This window comes from Equus quagga, chromosome 3 (assembly GCF_021613505.1).
Source record: "Equus quagga isolate Etosha38 chromosome 3, UCLA_HA_Equagga_1.0, whole genome shotgun sequence".
NCBI classification, from domain to species: domain Eukaryota; kingdom Metazoa; phylum Chordata; class Mammalia; order Perissodactyla; family Equidae; genus Equus; species Equus quagga.
In genome coordinates, this window is record NC_060269.1 from 77748624 (window position 1) to 77765168 (window position 16545).

General features: G+C 36.1%; 1 pseudogene; it reads right to left on the bottom strand.

Annotated features, from left to right (window-relative positions):
- Positions 1–7496: 7496 nt before the first annotated feature.
- On the bottom strand, positions 7497–11164 carry LOC124236794 (tigger transposable element-derived protein 1-like; annotated as a pseudogene).
- Between the last annotated feature and the right edge of the window lie 5381 nt (positions 11165–16545).

Here is a 16545-nt window from a genome sequence, read left to right on the forward strand (position 1 = left end):
GAATCTAAAAATGTAATCCACTGAACCTGATGAGACTTAAGGAGTGAATGTAGACAGTGAAAGAAGTTCACGGATGGATTAAACTCCAAAGTGGATTTTGGTTTGTTGTCTTTTTCTTTCTTAAACTCTTTGTGTCTTTTAGTTTGATTCTTGTTTTGGGGGAAGAGGTAGTATAAGCTTGCTTTTTAGCATTTGTTTTTAGTATGGCTTACTTCTAAAATATCATTTGGAACTTAATTGTAGCTAATACATTTTATTGATACTTCCTTGTGAATTTTATGTATAGTTTTAATCCACAACATATACAAAAAGATAGTACACGACATTTAATATCTTAGTAAAACTCCCCAAAATAAATATAATTATCTTGTCACATAAATCATTTTTCATTATTTCAAAACGTAACATAGGAGAGATTCCTGACATGAAAAACCTGGCCTTTGTGTCCCCAGCATCTAACACATTGTCTCATATATAGTGTGCTCACTATATCTTGATTGAATGAGCAGATGTGCATGCTAATTTACTAGGTATAGGAGAAATTTGAAGAAATTTTATTAAGGGAATTGAAAAATAGTATTCCAATTATTCCTTAATAAGATTTTAAAGTTATTTTTAATTTTGAAAGTTAAACAATTATAGAAATGTAGTTAATACAGAAATGTAAAAGGAAAGAAAAGATAACCTAGTGTAAAGAAGACTAAAATAATCCATTATTAACATTCAACTGTATTACTTTCTAATCATTTTCTATCTATACTTTAAAATTAGTTTTATATGTATGTATATCAGTTTAATCTTGCATTTTTCAGCTACATCGTAACTTAAAACACTTTCTGGCTATTTTGTTTTAAGGTTATACCAATTTAATTATATTACCCTCTTTTTAAGATAGTTTGGATATTTCCAGTTTTTCATTATCAAAAAACAATGATCAATGGATATCTTTGCACATAAATTTGTTTTCCGAATTAAAAATTATTTTCTTAGGTGATATTGTAGACATAGAATATGATAAAAGTTAAAAAGTAATTTAAAATATTTTAGATCATCAATATCAGAATATGCACATTATACCTTTGTTCAAATAACAGCTTCCAAATAGTAGAACCTCAGAGGCAGAAGGCAGGACTTCTCAGGCACGAAATCATCACGTCTTTGTAATATTTCTCAAGAGTAATGTCTAAGATTCTGATTGTACCTTTAATATATGTACCTTTAAGACATACATTGACTATATCTATGCCTGTGACTATATCTATCTATACATTGATATGTGTATAGTCACGGTAACACAAACATACTAATGCTTTCAAGAGAAAGTGAAAATTAAAATATTGTAATAAAAGGTTGGTATTGGAAATGCCAATGTAGAATCTGGATTGTGAAGAGAAATGAACAATCACAGGAGGCTCCATTCAAGTTTGTTGAATCAATTCATTTAAATTCAACAAATGTTTATTGAACACCCACTGGGTGCCAAATCCCGGTGCTGGAGTAATCAATTTATAATAGTTTGGATGGTTGCTAATTAACAGAGTTTGCAATATTTTCTTTGCTACATGTGCGATTGAGTGGAGTTCTGAGATAATCAACATGTTAAAATACTGTAAAATCCTAGAGAAAGGATACAGAAAGATAAACAAATGCTATTTTCTGTACTCATAACTATCATTTCGTTTGTAATAATCTATTTGTTAGAAAATTGTGCTTTAAAATCAAATACAGAAAATTCATAGTTGATAACAAATGCAAATGGAAATCAACTTTGCAAATTAGTTCGAGACTTTACAAAATTCCTGACAAATCAACATCTGTTCCTAGAAAGTTACTCAGACATGCTAATAAATAAAGATAAAGTTATACGTAAAATCATGAGGCTAAATGAGGCTTCAAGACAAGTATCTTTATTTTTTACCTCCTCAGCAAAATTACATCAAATCCTTCACAGAAGATTTGGGTATTCTATTCATGCAACCCTCCAAAAGAAGAGATTTTCTTTTAAGCTGTGACAGGATATAAATATATGTATTCAATAAAGTAATATTTACTCACTAAAGTAATATTTACTGAATGCTATGGCAAGCCACTTAATGTCTCTTAATATGGTCAAAATCCATTAAGTTTACCAGTTAGCTGCCAATTTCTATTTTTTATTGCTGAACTTCCTTTTCACTTCTACAGTATTTCACACCCCGTGTCTCTCTTCCATACCCTCTTAAATCTACTCAAAATTCTCCCACAATTATTTTAAAATGAGCAAAGTCTAACCATCTAGAGTTGAACCAGTGCATAGTCTTAGTAGATAAACTCTTAAAGTAGCAGAAGCACAAAAAACAGGAATCCAGGATTTTTCTTTAGACCCAGTTTTGTCACACCAATGGTTTCTCTGAAGTCTGGTCACCGGCGAAGGAAACTACTGACGTGGAATGCTTGCTTAGCTCAGATCTGGGACATGTGGTTGGACTTCTGTTAAGTCAGGTTCCCATGGGTGGTGAGAACCAAGAAAAGTAATTCCAATAGGGGGTCCTCAGAGATAGCCATTGACAACTTTGCCTGCCCATTAGCTTCCCATAAAGCCATGTGGCTTAGAAAACAGATCTGCCCTCTGGGCTAGGCATGTGGCAAATGGGATTTGTGCTTTATAGTGGCACAATTAAATATTGGGCATCTCTTTGCATACATTTTCAAATAATGATGGGGGAAACATGTGATAGGGACTAGAATCATTGTCTGTGAATGTTTCTGCCTCGTTCCCTACCATAATTCCATCCCTTCCCCCAAGGGGAAAATCTAACTTCTTGGATATTTTGTAAATGAAGAAATAGGATACAGGGAGAGGGTGCAGGCCAGAGTAAAGGACTTGATTTCAGAGGCTAAAACAAAGTGATAAAGAGCAGGCAGTAGAGGAGGAAATTGAGAAAAAGGAAACTTGGGATGGAAAGCATGATTGGTGTGAGGTGTGAGAGATTCCAAATGAGTTCCAGTGAATGAATGCGTAATTTGTGATGTCGCCCTGGGCTCTTCAGGAGACATGAGTAAGTTCTTCTTACTTTCATGGGTTGTGTGTCATCCAGGCCTTCTCTAAACGTGAATGTGCAGACCTCGGAGCCCAGTGCCCCAGGGTGTACGGGCTGTAATATATTACTCAGTTTATCTGTGTTTCTCTCCTGGCTCCTGGTATTTTATAAAATCGATTCCCTATTTGTATTATTTGCTCACTATTTTTTCCTTTGGACCATCATTTCTTTGGACTGATTTGCAAGAAGTCTTTAAATGTAAGGTAACAACTCTGTTTTACTACATTTTGGTGTACATTTGGACCTTTATTCAATTTTGTGCAATAACTATATATCCATAGGATTCTGCAAAGTTTCCACAGGTTGGAAATCACTGGTTTAGACTATTCAACATTTGTGACTTCCAAATAAGTAAAATGCTGCTTGAGTTGACATAGTTTAACACATGAATTCCTTCTGAAAGATCTCTTCCAATTAGGCCCTGTTTCTAGAATATTCCAAATTCCAATCCATACATTAAACAACTTTAATTTTTCTTTCATAATTTTCCCTCTATGAATAATAAAGCTCCTTACTGTCCTCCTAAATATTTCCAGATAAAATGTATGTTATTCTTTGTCTAAAGTGCTTTAAAACACACACACACACACACAGGGGAAAAGTAAGATTATATTTTGAAAAAGTCATTTCAAGGCATTCATTTTTAGATCCAGGAATAATTATCTTTAAATCTTTTTGCATGAGATTGAAAAATGGATAATTGACATATATTTTGAATAAGTAAAGAGATCTGCATCATTACTGACTGACTAGAAGTTGCTTGGATGGAATGGTACAAATGAAGGAAAAATGAAGAATATTAAGGGCGATAAGAATTGCTTAGTCTTTTCATAAGTTCTTGAAAGCAATTTCTAAGTAGAATTATGTTTTTCCTTTATTGAATACCACCTTAAATTTATTGTAAAGATTCCTGAAGTTGTTCAGCGGGAGTTCAATAAACTGTATCTTTAACCCCACTTTTCCTTCTTTTCTCTTATCTAAAAACAGCTTGAGGATACTTGCCGGGTTGGTTGTCATTTCTAGAGGGCCATTTAGTAAACATGTTCTGAGCAGGAACTCGCTGGCTCTGTAAGACAGCTGGCTGTTATTAACAAACTTTGCATTACAAATAGAGGCAGGCGCATCTCACATGGGGTTTATGCATCTATTCGCCTTGCATTCCAGGCAGGTGTTCTTCCCACGTAGATCAACTCTCAGGCACTTTTGTTTCAACCATAGATGAGTTATAGGGAACATGTGCTTTCCTTTTGAGGGCACTGAGTAGCCTGGAAGCATAGTTACCCAACTTCAACCAGAAATGTGGAACAGTAGCCCCAGAGCATCGGTAAACACAGGATCAAATATTCTTGGGAAAGGAAAAACCAATAGCTAACAAACTTTATGAAAAGATGCATAAAATCACTAATAGTAAATGAAACACAATTTTGTGGGTTTCTTTCGAATTTATTGGTAAGGGTATACATGGAGAAATATACACTTTGATGTAAAATTTCATGTTTGTATACATATACATTTATACATATATGTGACATGCATGTGATGCATACACAATACATGATATATAGATGTGTGTGTATAAAATCTATTTATAAGAATATATATACACACGTGTATAACATATCTAAATGCATATATGAAATTTATCATCAAAATATGTTTCTCCATACATGTTGTTACCAATAATCTTTTGGAAAACAAAAACTGTGTTTCTTTTATGTTATTATGTATATACATGCATATATATATGTATAAAAATATATATACATGCATATGTACCCCCCTCAATTTCCTAGAGAGTAGCTCGTCTATTTATTCTAGGAAACTATCCTATGGACAAATATACAAAAATATACGTACAAGAATGTTTATTGCAACATCAATTGCTAATAGTAGAAGTAGCTTAAATGTTCATCAATATGTGAAATTAAATAAACCAAGGTGCATCTATACATTGGGCTACCGGGCGGCTGTTAAGGAGGATGAAGTTCTCTGTTATTTTACTTCTTAGTGATGTCACCTTGGACAATTTACTTGATCTCATTGCTCTTCATTTTTCTCAACTGTAGATGAGTATAATAATTGTATCTAACACGCTGGTTATTACAGAGATAAAATGAGTTAATTTATATCAACTGCTGGGAGAGATGCCCAGCATATAGCTATCATAAATGTTGATGATTATCTATAGCGCATTATGAAATATAGCTGCATTGTGTAATTAGTTATGTGAGTAAATAAGATTTTAGGACAATATGTATGTATATGTACTTATAATTACATGCACATTTATTGAATGTTCCACACACACACATATATACATCTCGCTCTCTAATTTTTGTTTATGTACATAAACAAGTCTGAATGATATTTACTCACTGTTAACTGCTGATGATCTCTAGGGTAATTTCAGGAGCAACTTTATTTTCTCCTTTATACATTTCTTCAGTTTAGACATTTCTATGTATGATATGTTTAATAATATCCATGCACTACTTTTATAAAATAGAACAACAAGGTTACTTTGATTATAGAAACAATCTGAAGGGCAGAAACATTTTTCAAATAAGGGAGAAAATTTAATTACATCTGCAAAATAGGCCCAATACTTACTAGCAATTTAACAGAAAACATTTGTGGTCAGATATTCTATAGATGCAGGTATTCCAATCAGATGTAAAATGTTTTCATTTTTGTATCCTTTATCCATTTCCCTCAAGTCTTCTTAAGAGAGGTCAAAGTAAAATATTTTTATGCACCTTAGTTTCGTGCAGCTGTACCTACTTATTGAACAATCATTATGGCTTTTATGTTCTATTTTTGCCTAATATCCCATTCTTTACATTTATTTTCCTTGCTTGATTATAAGATGTTTAATTAATACCAGAGAACTTATTATTTAACCAGGCCAACATTCCATTATTTAAATTGCAATCGTGATTATGAGTTGCCTACATTAATAACGTTCATTCTCAGAGCCTAACTTTCCTATGTAAACTTTCCGTTGTTAGAGTGATAACTTTAGCATTGCAGACTCCTGGGGGAACTAAATGTATTTGCCACCTCTGACTCCTGCACTATTCTGGTAATGCCCTAAAATGTTTTACTGAGGATGGAGAATAAAATAGGGAGTTCTGGAGACATTACAAAAGAATATTCCAGATATTTCAGAAAGAACTGAATGACAGAGTTGATCAAGACCCAGTGAGTAGGAGTAACTATCAGAGATCATGAAACTGAAAGAACATTTCCATATCACATTAGAAGGACAAATCAGTTCCTGAGCTCTTAAAGGGGTCCACTCAATATGCAGCTGTATACTCATAATCTTGTGTCCTGATAGCATCTGGAAGTTTGCCAGGCTGATCCAGTTTTATATCTAGACGATGGGCCATTTAAAATTGTTTTCATTTCCAAATATTTTCTGATGTTCTTGACATTTTATTATTATTAATTTCTAATTAATATTATTGTGGTCAGAAACAATATTCTATGTTATTTTGATCCTTTGAAATTTATTGAGACTTCTTTTATGCCCCTGCATATTGTCCTTCTTGGTGAATATTCTACATATGCTTATAAAAAAGTATGTCTCTATAGCTATTGTGTAATGTTCTACAAATATCAATCAGGCCAGTTTAGTTGATGATATTGTTCTGTGACACCAATATTTTATCTACTTGCCCTTTCAATTGCTGGGAAAAGGTTCTTAAACTATCCAACTGTGTGTGAATTTTGTCTATTTCTCCCTTGAGGGTTTAAGTTGTGCTTCATGTCCTTGAAAACTTTGTTTTTATGTACTTATATATTTAAAATTGCTGGATCTTCTTAGTGAATTCACTCCTTTATCATTATGAAATGTCTTTAGTTCTAGTAAAATCATTGCCTTCAAATTAACTCTGATGTTAGTGTAGCCACAACGGCTCCCTGCGCTTAGTGTTGCAGAGTGTGTATTTCCATGCTTTTATTTTAAAAATCTTTGTTAATATTTAAACTGTGTTTCTTGGAAACAGCATATAATGGAATGCTTTTTTTAAATCCATTTAACAACCTCTGCCTTTTAAGGAGAGTGATTAGTCCCTTTTAATTTAATATATTATGGTTGATTTTGTCTATCATCTTCATATTTGTTCCTATTTATATTATTTTATTAACAATGCCGAAAAGTACAACAGTATAATTCCAAGCTCTTATTGTAATATATTTTACTTCTATACTGTCATACCTCAGAGGTATTGCAGGTTGGGTTCCAGACCACTACAATAAAGCCAGTATCACAGTAAAGTGAATCACACAAATATTTTGGTTTTCCTGTGCACGTAAAAGTTATGTTTATACTATCCTATAGTCTATTAAATGTGCAATAGCATCATATCTATAAAAGCAATGTACATACCTTAATTAAAAAATACTTCATTATTAAACAATGCTGTCATCTGCGCCTTCAGCAAGTCGTAACCTTTTTACTGGTGGAGGGTCTTGCCTTGTTATAGACAGCTGCTGACCCATCAGGGTGGTGGCTGCTGAAGGTTGGGTTGGTTGTGACGATTTCTTAAAATAAGACAACAATGAAACTTACCACATTGATTGATTCTTTCAGTCATGAACGATTTCTCTGTAGCATGCAATGCTGTCTGATACCATTTTACCCATAGCAGAACTTCTTTCAAAATTGGAGTCAATCCTCTCAAACCCTGCAACAGGCTTATAAAGCAAGTTTATGTAATATTCTGAATCTTTTGTTGTCATTCCAATAATCTTAACAGTATCTTCACCAACAAATCACTTCGTTAGCTCATCCATAAGAAGCAACTCCTCATCTGTTAAAGTTTCACCCTGAGATTGCAGCAATTCAGTCACATCTTCAGGCTCCACTTCTAATTCTATTTTTGTAGCTATTTCCACCACATCTGCACTTGTTTCCTCCACTGAAGTCTTGACCCCCTAAGTCATCCATGAGAGTTGGAATCAATTTCTCCCAAACTCCTGTTAATGTTAATATTTTGACCTCTTTCCAAGAATCACAAATGTTCTTAATCTAGAATGATGAATCCTTTCCAGAAGTTTTTCGATCTCCTTTGCCCAGATCCTTCAAATAAATCACTATATATGGCAGCTATGGACACATAAAATGTATTTCTTAAATGTTAAGACTTGAAAATTAAAATTACTCTTTAATCCATGGGCTGCACAATGGATGCTGTGTTAGCAGGTATGAAAACAACATTAATCTCATTGTGCATCTCCACCAGAGCTCTTGAGTGACCAGGTGCATTGTCAAAGAGCAGTAATATTTTGAAAGGAATCTTTTTTTCTGAGCAGTAGGTCTCAATAGTGGGCTTAAAATATTCAGTAAACTATGTTTTAAACAGATGTGCTGTCCTTCAGGCTTTGTTGTTCCATTTATAGAGCACAGGCAGAGTAGATTGAGCATAATTCTTAAGGGCCATAGGATTTTTGGAATGGTAAATGAGCAGTGGCTTCAACTTAAATCACCAGCTGTCTTAACCCTTAACAAGAGAGTCTGTCTGTCCTTTGAAGCTTTGAAGCCAGGCATTGACTCCTGCTCTCCAGCTATGAAAGTCCTAGATGGCATCTTCTTCCAACAGAAGGCTGTTTCGTGTACATTGAAAATCTGTTGTTAGGGTAGCCACCTTCATTAATCATCTTAGCTAGATCCTTTGGAGAACTTGCTGCAGCTTCTACATCAGCCGTTGCTGCTTCCCCTTGCACTTTAGTGTTATGGAGGTGACTTCTTTCCTTAAACCTCATGAACCAACCTCTGCCAGCTTCAGACTTTTCTGCTGCCTCCTCACCTCTCTCAGCCTTCACAGAATTGAAGGGAGTTAAGGACTTGCTCTGGATTAGGCTTTGGCTTAAAGGAATGTTGTGGCTGGTTTGGTCTTCTAGCCAGACACTAAAATTTTCTCTATGTCAGCAGTAAGGTTGTTTTGCTTTCTTATCATATCTGTGTTCACTGAAATAGCACTTTTAATTTCCTTCAAGAATGTTTCCTTTGCATTCACAACTTGGCTAACTGTTTGGTACAAGAGGCCTAGCTTTGAGCCTGTCTTGGCTTTCAGCACGCCTTCCTCACTAAGCTTAATCATTTCTAGCTTTTGATTTAAAGTGAGACACATATGACTTTTCCTTTCACCTGACCACTTAGAAGGTATCGTAGGGTTATTAACTGGCCTAAATTTCAATATTGTGGAGTCTCAGGTAATAGGGAGGCGGGAGGACAGGGAGAGAGAGCGGGGAGCGGCCAGCAGGTGGAGCAGTGGGAACATATACAACAGTTATCGACTCAGTTTGCAGTCTCTATGGGCACAGTTTGTGGCATCCCAAAGCAATTACAAGTGACATCAAAGGTCACTGATCACCGTAAAAAACATCATAATAATGAAAGAGTTTGAAATATCAAAATACGGCACAGAGACACGAAGTGAACAAATGCTATTGGAAAAATGGCGCCAATAGACTTGCTCGACATAGGGTTGCCACAAACCTTCAATTTGCAAAAAACGCAGTATCTGGAAAGTGCAACAAAGTGAAGCACAATAAAACAAAGCTTACCTGTATATGTTAGAAATGTATTGCTTTAACGTCGATATGTTGTAAAAACATTTAAAGGTAAATTTGTATATGTGTATGTAAATAAAGTAAACAGCTATTTTATCCTTATATTTTTACCCTATCTTGTGCCCACATTCGTTTCTGCATATCTGACTTCCACATTGTATAGATTCCTGAGGAATATCTACTAACATTCCATCCACTACAGCTCTTCTAGAGAGAAATTTTCTTAGCTTCTGTCTGTCTGAAAATGTCTTTCTTTTGACTTCATCTTTGAAAAATATTTTCACTCCATGTGGAATTTGTTTGACAGCTCTTTCTTGTTTTTCGTTCAGCACTTTAAAGATGTCATTTGATTATATTTGGTCCACACTGTTTCTGATGAAAAGTCAGCTACCAGTATATCTCTATGTGGTGATTCTTTTTTCTTTAGCTGTTTCTTTATATGTGTTTTTCATCAGTTTGCCTATGATGAAACCAGCTATGGTTTTCTTTGCATTTATGCTGCTTGGGGTTTGTTGAGCTTTCTCGGTCTATGGATTGATATGGTTTATCGAATTGGAAAAAAATCGCAGCCATAATCTCTTCAAATCGTTCTTCTGGCCCAATTTCTATTTTCTCTTCTTTTGGACCTCGATTACACATACGTTAGCATGTGATATTGCTCCACAGATCTCAAGTGTTCTGTGTGTGTTTTTTTTTTCTCTTTGGGTTACACTTTAGATAGTTTCTATCCACAAGTCTTCAAATTCAATGATTCTTCTGTTGTGTTCGGGCTTCTGTTAATTTCCCGTAGAAAAAAATTATTTCTGATACATGAAAATATGGATTTTTCATTTTCTTTATTTTTATAGTGTTCATCTCTGTGCTAAAATTCACCATTTGTACATGCATGCTGTCCTCCTTTTCTACTAAGCATATTTCTCGTAGCTATTTTAAAGTCCCTGTCTGACAATTCCAGCATTGTGGCCAATTCTAGTTCTTTTTCCATTGATTATTTCCTCTCTTCACCAAAGGTCATATTGCTTATTTCCTTGTGTCTGTTATTATTATTACTGTTTTTATGACAGACTTTCTATGCAAGAAACCAAGGTAAATAATATTTACCGCTGAAAATGGCTATCCTTCTTGTGTCAGCCATTGGTGATGAGGGCTAAATCTGCCTAGTCTATATTTGACCTCCATCTGAGTTTTCTTGCCATTTTAGTTAAATGCAGCTCATCACTGACTTAAAGTACTCTGAGGAACTGACTTGAAATGCCTCCCTTTAGCAAGGCTTCAGATTTGAGCAGTGGCAGGTGTCTGGTGAGCTTTTTCTTTTGCACCCAGCTTCCAGCTTTCTGGGCCATTTGGGAGTTCTCTTTGTTCTCTGGTCCTGCTTCTTGGGAGATCTCTGTCTGTCCTGCAGCCCAGCCCTCAGGCTTTGGAGGCTTGTTGCAGTACAGTCGGTGAAGGGCCAGGATTTCTGGGGATTTCTCTCTGTCCTCCTGCCCTGTCCCAGCCTTTGGCATGCTGCTGCAGTGCTGGCAAAGCCCAGAGTGCTCTGAAGTCCTCTCATCACTGCCTCCCCAGACCCAGCTTTCAGCGGATGGCTGCTTGGCCCTTGGGAAAGGCCCGTGCACCTTAGGGAGTATCTCTCTCAACTTTCCTGCTCAGTCTCCAGGCTTCAGAGTGCCCCATTGTGGTGAATGCTTGGGGAAAGATTTGGTGTGTGGCTGCAGACTCCCTCTGTGGCTGAGGTGCCCTGTGATTCTCACCTGTCACACTGGTCTACACACTGCTATGAAAGTTCGTTAAAGTTGGTCTGATTTCTGCATGCCTTGTCCTTATCTCTGGAAGATTCCTTGTCTTCTCATCTCTTTGTTAGTCATGAAAGCAGCTGCTCAAGCGCTCATAACTGTCAGCATTTCAGTTCATTTTAGTTTCTGTGCATGCTCAATTCTCTGATTTTTTTACACTCCCGTTTTGTAGCTTACCCAGGTTGCTCTACTTCTTTGGAGGGAGTGACACTCACTTGTGACTTTCTACATACTAACTCCAGTTGGTGATCAAAAATTAGTATTCCTATATTACAAATTTGAACTGTGGTGCTCTGGGACACTATGAACTTCGCTGCCAAACTCAGGAAGCTATAAAGGAAAATCAAGCATATACATTTATCTGTTCCCAGGCTCCTCCCTTGTTCCACACCATGTTCCTTTTCATCCTCAGTGTTTGCCTTTGGAACTTCCAGTTCATTTCTGAGTATTTTTCTCTGTGCTGACTTCCTCAACTGGTTGGGATGTAGCTCTTCTTTCTTTAGGCCAGGTTTTCTTTATATGAAGACATGTGACTCTTCCCGATCTTAAACTTGGGTCTTATGGTAATTCTCTTCTCTTTTAAAACCCTTCCCATCTCTTTGCTACTTCATGCAATTAGATACTCAGCAGTTTCTACTGAGAATGCTTTCTAAATTATGTTTCAGATAATGCATGGCCCCATGGATCTATCATGTAAGTATATTGCTATGACTAATCAACATATTAACATATATTATCAACTGTTTTTACTTGATTGAATTCCCTTGTGTCTATTTACTGAGAATAACATCAAAAAAGGTGATCAGCTCTAGGGAGTTTCTGTGTATCCTATTGCTACATTTTTATATTTCTCTAAATTTCATAAACATAATTGTGCACTGATTATTTGATGATTTATAGATTACGAAATTTTATTTTCAGTATTATTGGGGAGAATGAATATTTGATGCAGCACGGCAAGCATAGACACTAACTTAAAATCATGATATTTAGTTTATGTGTGGCGTTGTCAAAATGAACATGAGAAGATTAAATCTTCTTTTCAGTAAAGCTAAGATGTAGCTATGCTGGAGGGTTCACCCTACTTTATGGAAAGTCCAGATTCTAAAACACAGAGGCAAGATTTAGAGATTAAACTGCATAGTCAGTAGTGTTCCTAAATATGTGATGTACTTATATACATTTTGGAATGAAAAAAAAACCAGGTTTTGATTAGGAGAAAAAATACCATATAATTTCATTCCATGAAATATCACTTAGCTAATTCTTAATCTAATTAAATACTCAAATTTAAATATTTGGTTCTCCTGTATAGCCCATTGTTACCCATTTGCAGGAAGCAAATGATTGAGAAATATTTAAAATTTGAAAAATATGTGATAAAAATGTGAAATTTGTTTAAATTCCACATGACTCTCGCTGATTACTATTCAAATGCGTGTTTGAATGTCTGAGTCTGTGTTTATATATAAACATTATATAATTAATCACATTATATTATTAATCACATAATGTATATTAATTATATAATTAATCACATTATAGCTCTGCATTAATCAGAGAGTAGGATGTCTAGTACAGTTGCTATGGCATTTTTTAATACTTCAGTTTTCAGAAGACGGGAGAAAATCTCATCCCAGTATATCACATAGAATATTTTGAGATGAATAGCTCGTTAATGAAGAGTGGAATCAGACTTGTGGTAGACTATTTTGTAGGGAAATGTCCTACCGAGGAAAATAAAAGTTGTAGAAACATCTGGGTTGAATTTTTGGCATAAGCAACCAAACGTTGTACTCACAAGGAGCAAACCGTCCCAAAGAAAACACAACTGAAGCTGTCTGCTTTTATTAATACGCCTCACTGGTGAATCTCCAGTGGTGATGGATCACCCTCATTTAAGGAATGATGTGCTGGAAAAATGCATTATTTTCAAGAGTAACAGAGTGGATTAATGCAAGTGTATACTGAAAAAAAATTCAAAACCCTCTCATGATATATGCTGATTTCCGGGTGTTTCCCATTTGCACGGCTGTTTAAGCAAGCACTCTAAATGGAAATGCACTTGACATTTTTGCAACTGGGTGTGATCAAACAACATTAGAATTTAGCTGATTTCTCAGAAAATGATTAAACCAATTTCTTCCTGATTTCCAATACTTGCATGGGGGAAAAGAGGAATAAAAGACATTTAATAAAATAGATGCCCTAAGTGAGAAAATGCCTGGGAACAATGTAAGAAAGTTGATATCTTTTTTTTTTCTTTCCCTCCCTTCCTTCTTCTGTCACAACAGTCATGGGCTGCATACATCATCCGAGGAGAATTTTGATCACCTGTTTCCAGGCCTTGGTAAAGCAATTCAGGATAAATGTTCCATAAGGTACCTTGAGATTGAGTTATGCTTTCCATTAATGTTTATGTCACAAGGACTTGTTAATACAGAAATATTCTTAAACACTCTATAATAAATGATTTTGGCCTTGCAGTGCCTGGTAGTAGACAACTGAGCATTAAATTCTGCCAGGGAGGTAAGAGATAACAATAAGATGACTATGTCTGCACAACAAGATCACCAGGCACAGGTACCGAATATATTACCTGGTGGAAGTTAAGGAGGGTGGCATAAGAAATAGGATGATGACGACAAAAGTAATGTCAGGCCTATTTGTAGCTTTTACCCATAAGAGGATTCCTTTTGCTTTATTGAAAAGGAAATGGATCAATTACTATTTTAGTTATCTACTGCTGCATAATAAACTATCACAAACTTAGCAGCTTAAAATAATACATATTTATTTCCTAACAGTTTCTGTGGTCAGGAATTAGGGCATGGCTTTGCTGAGGCCTCTGCTTTAGGGTTTCCCGAGGCTGCAGTCAAGGTGTCCACCAGGCATGGCATCTTCTCAGAGGCTAGACTGAGGAAAGATCCGCTTCCAAGCTCACATGTTGTTTGCAGGATTCAATTCCTTGCTGGCTGTTGGCTGGAGGTCTCCCTCAGTTCTTTGCCATGTAAATCTTTTCATACAGCAATTTGGTCATTAAAGCCAGAAAGAGACAGAGCCAATAATGATACCCTGCTAGAAGATGGAAACTACAATCTTATGCAACATAATGACAAAAGTGACATCTATCACCTTTGCCATATTCTGTTGGCTAGAGGCAAGTCACAGGTGCCATCCACACTCAAAAGGAGACGATTATATAAGGTGTGAATATCGAGAGTCAGGGATCATTAGGGGCCATCTTAATGTCTGCCCATCACAGTTACTAAGCCCCAAAGTATTTCTCTATTTTTGAATCCAGTTACATCTAAATAACTTTGTACCCATGCAAAATTTTGTCCAGATATTTATGTGAAGGAGAATTTATAGGCTTGAGGAATTTCAAGTGATGGATTACTAGATAAGTCTAGAAATTAGAGAACATGTATATTTTTAAATCCCTCCAGCTATATATAATATAATATCCAATTTGCCAGCTATATAATATAGGGTAATTTCTAGCCTTCTAAGCCTCAGATTCTTATATGTGAAATAGGGAAGGTATGGTTATCTTGTCTACCTCACAGATATATTCTTATAATTAAATGACGTTGACCAAAAATAAAGTGCTTTGAACAAATAAGTTGCTTATAACAACTTATTGGATATATGCACAGGTAACCTGCATTTCCCCAGGATTCACTGGTCTGAAATCCCGTGTATAATAATGACTTGTTTTTGATCCTACAGCTCATATGTTCACTACATCTCCTCCTGAATTTTCCCTTTTGAGTTTTCTGTGAGCTTCCAAGGAATGTCTCTCACATTCTCATAAATATTCTCAATCAGCTGCCAAATGCCATCCACAATTTCTCCCTTTTTCTCCCGTTCTGGCCTCCCTGTGTGAGGTCCTAGGAACCTGGGGGTCCATTGTTTTCTCTGGGAACAGTGCCCTGGAGCTTTGGAGGTGGTGGAACTGTGAGTTAAGAGTTTAAACAAAGCCAATATAGTACACACTCGCCCTTCCCTTGAGAATAGAGTCATTTGAAAATAGACACAGGAGCTAGATAAATATAGACTATAATATCAGCTTTGTCGTCAGTGGAGGCAGGTTACAGAATACAGCCTGGGTTCGTGATTGTGCAAGGACTTCCTGATAGCTGTTGCCTGAGTTCTGATCTTGGAAAACTCCTTTTAGAAATACAGACATGCAGGTTGTTTCCACAGATAAGCTGCAAGGGGAAATCGCAGTCTCATGCCTACTGAGCAGGGATGGCAGGGACAGAGAGCACGGGCCATGGGCTGCTAACCAGTTGAGGAACATGCACCAATGGAACAAGGGGCACCAGCTCTTCCTCATCTCACCAACCAGATCAGTCAATCCTTTTTCTGTGGAGAGGAGGAACCAAGGGGAGAAGAGAGAAGCTGGAGGAAGAAACTCACATAAACGTGGGGAAAACGGAATAGGATATCCCCTAACACGGTAGTGCTCTAAGGCAAAGTTTGGGACTAACTGATCTCTCATCTTGAAAGATCGCTCTAAGACAGAGGGCGCCAAGCACTGCTACTTCTATCCTGGTGAAGAGTCTGAGAAAAGAGTAGGCCAGCCAGGGTGTAGCTCTGCTCCCCGGAATGGAATAGAAATGAAACATTGCTAGCATATTGTGGTGGTTACTCTCTGTGAAATAGACTGGGCCATAGGCTGGAAGTTAATAAAACTAAACCAAATGACACCACAAGACAGCAACAACAGAAACGCCTTGCTAACACAGATCTATTTCTGTTTATTCTTTTTGCAAGGTCACACACCTTGGCTAGTTGAAAGCCAGTGGTCACAGTTAACTGAAAACCTAAAAATGATAATACATGGCATGGTGCTGTTTACTGAGACCAATTTTCTTCTTTTATTGTCTAAATAGTAAATGGCTTAATGTGTCCCCCAAGAAGTTTTGGGAAATCACAGGAGTGTAAAGAAGAACATGTACAAAGAAAAAAGTGAGATGGTTTGTACACTATTTCCAGAATACCAGGTCTGATTCAGACAATGGAAATGAAATAATAAGCAAGCCTGTTTTTTTTTTTTTTAAAGATTTTAATTTTTTCCTTTTTCT